We start from the raw sequence: 4,177 nt of genomic DNA on the forward strand, positions 1-4,177 counted from the left end.
AGACCGCTCGGCTATTCCCGCGCGGTTGGAGAAGTACTACAGTGGGTTATGAGAGGTCGAAGGTTACAGTCGGGGTGCAGTCCAGAGCTAATATTGTTGAGACTGGAATTATGACAAGCTTCGTGAACAGAATGAATCCACTTATGTAACAGGTGGATGACGTTTTGTTGATTTGTAAATGAAGTATCGAAAGATGTAAATGGTAAAAGAGGATCGTTGACGAAAGCATGTGACTTACCGACGAAGCTAGATAGTTAAATCATTCTGAACGTATTCATTATGTAAATAAAAACCACCTTTTCTTTCGGCAGTGTATTTTCCTTCTCCCAGACGCGTTTTCCCTTTCAGTTTAAGGCATCTTTAGTGGAATGTATAAAGTTTTGTTATGATATGCGATATTTTTAATTATAAAACAGTTCATGTCTTGTTTTTTTTACCTAAATAAGTGATTTCTTACAGTTATTTGCGTTTTCTATTGACATCTGCGTTTCCTCTCATCTGGTCACACGCTTATATTTCGTAAGTGAGGTTATAGTGTGGCCTCCAGCATGTGACCGGATGAGAGGAAACGCAGATGCCAACTAAAAACGCTTATAACGGTACGCAGTCATTTACGTAAAAAAGACGACGTCAGCTCTTCTATAATCTAAAAATATCGCATACCAAAACAAAACTGTATCATTCTAGATTCCACTGAAGATGCCTTAAAGTATGAGGCGAAACGTTTCTGGAAGAAATAAAACACATCGTAGCAAGAAAAGGCGATTTTTATTTACTGTGTTGACCTGACCACTCGTCTCTTATGGGGTGCCTAAAGGAGGCTGCTTTCTCGAATAGCTATACAACAATTCAAGCAAATCACACTAATGATTTTATTACAATAAAGTAGATTGGCAATACGTAACTTTGGTTTACTGTGTCGTGTCGCAAGCGATTGACGACATGCAAACAATCAGTGTCTTTCGCTATATAGAATGTCCATGCAAGTAATGGGTATGGATCGCAAGTAACAGCTCTTCGCGTGCTCTCTTCTAGTCCGGGTCTCGGCCGAGGCTGGCAAGAGAGGCGCTCATACTCTCATCGGCTAGAGGGAGGTCCTAGTCAAGGAACTACTGGCTGACGTCGTCTCAGAGCCTTCTCTGCTCTTGCGTTCTTCATCTTCGTGCCGTCGCTTGTCTTTACGCCGGAACATTTACAAAACGAATATTTCTGTTTTTGCTGCGGATGATGGCCACGCAAACAAACTTTGTTATTCGTAACGTAAATTATGTGGTGAATTTTTCGTTTTGGTTAGACAGAGAAATGTGAGACCGTAAGAGACTGACTAGGGACCATACTCTTCTTGGAGCATAAATAAACTGTGTTAAAATTGACCGGTTTTTATAACTGTGGTACTGTTGCAAAAAATAGATCCCTACATGCGTGGAAGCAATGCACTGGTTGGTATAGCCACTTGAAGCAATTCAGTAGCCGCTTACATGTCTGATGTATATGCTACCTCATCCATTTGACGCTAAAGTAGAGTGAAATGTCACTAATCAGATAAAAACAAAAAATAAGTGGGGAGGTGGTGGGGATGAGGATTTAGGAGAAGGATGCTACAATTTAAGTAGACTGATGCTGTAAGATATCGGCCAGGGAAGAAAGGACAGGATGTAGGACGTGTGTCAAGACGTCGGAACAACTGCCGCGGTGCTAGAGTGAGTCGTTGAGGTCAAAATCTATACAGGAATGTACTATAAACAAATAATTAGGTTTTGTAAATAATAGATTTCAGTTATCAGTCGCCGTTTTTAAATTTTATTGGCAGATCTAGATTTCAGCTAGAAACTAGCTATTCTCAATGCACTATCATTTTTTGATCAATGCATGCAATGCCTGTTGGTCGGGCTTCATGCACAGTTCATTGAATACTACAATAGTACAGCCCCACCACACGGATTGGCTGCCGTGCTGGTGACCTAGCAGGAGGGGGGGCCAGGGTGCAAAGGGAAAGTGGAGGGGAAGGGGAGAGGAACCTGCACCATGAAAGCTAGGTAGGGAGTTCATCCCCAAATGGCTCACACTGAACGGAAAATTTTGGAAATGGAGGTCAAACCCCAAGGGGACCTAAAACGCCGAAAAGGAGATGGAAACAGCAAACTAAACAATAGCACAGACCAAAACAAAGCCCGGAGGATAGCCAGGTCGACATAAAAAAGTCCACTAAGAGGGAAAAGAGGGGGCAGGGACAAAGGAGTAAGGATAGGGAGGGAAAGGAACAGGGATGGTAATGCAGCCTGGAAAGGAAAGGAGACTGCTCGGGGCCCTGTGCGCGCCACACACGTTCCCACAAAAGGACTGTGGGCCCCCTGGGGGAAACAGCGAGTGGTCACGCCTAAGATTTTACCGAGCGCGCGAGCTGGTCCAGGAAGCGGACACTGCAGCAGCAGTGGCAGCAAGTGCAGCGGGGGAACCCCAAGGACACCCTGGCCGCGGCGCTCGCTTCGTGTTTGTTTATGTTTGCGTATGGCTCGCCTGTGACGTAATGCTACGTGCAGAAATGTCCGTCAGACGAAGGCGACCGTACTGGCAGCCGCGAGAGACGCCGGACAGCGCTCGGAGACGTGTCCGGCGAACCTGAATCCGTACCTGCAGTGTCCGCCATGTTGGAGTAGAGGCGTAGCGCTTAACTGCCGGTTGAGCCCCAAGAGCGGTGCCTCCCAACTCCTCCTCACATGAGCCCATGACTCCCTGAGACTTGATCTCATGTCAGCCAAACCTCCAACATATATGAAGATGGTATCTGTTCTTTCGGATATGTCCGAAAGAACAGATACCATCTTCATATAGTTAAGGCTAACCGGCCATTGACCTCCTTCTGCTGTGCGGATGCACACGCATTGCCCGAACTCTTACGGGACTCGGTAAGATTGTCTGTCGCGAGTAATGAGTGTAATGGGCAGGGGCTCTACGAATGTAGTGCGTGGACATTAAGTTGGGAATGTGGGTCCAACGGGGAACGCACTATCCTTTGTGCCCTCGGTGGCTCAGATGGATAGAGCGTCTGCCATGTAAGCAGGAGATCCCGGGTTCGAGTCTCGGTCGGGGCACACATTCTCAACTGTCCCCATTGATGTATATCAACGCCTGTAGACAGCTTAAGGTCTTTATTTAATTATCATTTCAAACCTCCAACAAGTTTTACCAACTTGTAAAACTTCACACTGAACGACTTACGTTTATCTTTCGGAATAACACTATAAAATGGCAGACGATAAATAATATTTTGTTAAGCTAAGAAATAACGCGAGAATGAGACGTTTGGCACCGCATGTTTACAACAGTCTTGTTACTCTAAAGAAAACCTTTTTTATGTAGCAGCCGAAGCCGCGGATAAAATAAACCTTTATTTGCTACCAGTTTGTCGAAACGATCACCATAAAATTACTACAGCAGCTTATCTACAACTGCATCTTTACTTTCTAAGCCAACTTACGGTATGTTGGCGATGGCTGCTTTATGTGCTACTATCACTTGCCCTCTACCTGTGGCCGATCGGTTTTAGGCGCTACAGTCTGGAACCGCGCGACCGCTACGGTCGCAGGTTCTAATCCTGCCTCGGGCCTGGATGTGTGTGATGTCCTTAGGTTGGTTAGGTTTAAGTAGGAGACTGATGACATCAGATGTTAAGTCCCATAGTGCTCAGAGCCAGCCCTTTACCTGTTCCACTCGACAGCGGTTCGCTGTGCGCCGGCTCGAATCTGCCTACTTTTACCTTCACCACCATTTCGCGTGGTAGACGTAGTAGGCAGCAATATACCACAGTATTTGTTAACTCCTCTAGGAACGAACGCCCTCAGAACTTAAACAGTAAACCACATAGTGATGCAGGACACCTCTCTTGCAGTGTCTGTCGGTGAAGCTGGTCGATCGTCTCCGTAATGCATTCGTGCTTGCCAAGTGAACATGTAACGAAACGCGCTCCTCTACTCGGGATCTTTTTCTATTTGCTCCATCAGTCCTACCTGGTACATGTCGCAGACTGACGAACAATAAAATTTGTTAAAACTTGTAACACTGCAGATTAGATCTCTAGGAAGATATTTTCCCCTTGGTGTTCAGTAATTCACATTTATTGACACTTTTCGAGACCAACTCATATAAGAAGAAAGACCGAAATGTTCATACACAATGA

The 4,177-nt window shown here is 45.4% G+C and overlaps 1 non-coding gene across 1 annotated transcript; it reads left to right on the forward strand.

Moving 5' to 3' along the window:
• Positions 1-3,017: 3,017 nt before the first annotated feature.
• Positions 3,018-3,092, forward strand: Trnat-ugu (transfer RNA threonine (anticodon UGU)). Its single transcript has one exon. It is a non-coding gene; the product is annotated as a tRNA-Thr (tRNA).
• Positions 3,093-4,177: the final 1,085 nt, after the last annotated feature.

Source organism: Schistocerca serialis, chromosome 2 (genome assembly GCF_023864345.2).
Source record: "Schistocerca serialis cubense isolate TAMUIC-IGC-003099 chromosome 2, iqSchSeri2.2, whole genome shotgun sequence".
NCBI classification, from domain to species: domain Eukaryota; kingdom Metazoa; phylum Arthropoda; class Insecta; order Orthoptera; family Acrididae; genus Schistocerca; species Schistocerca serialis.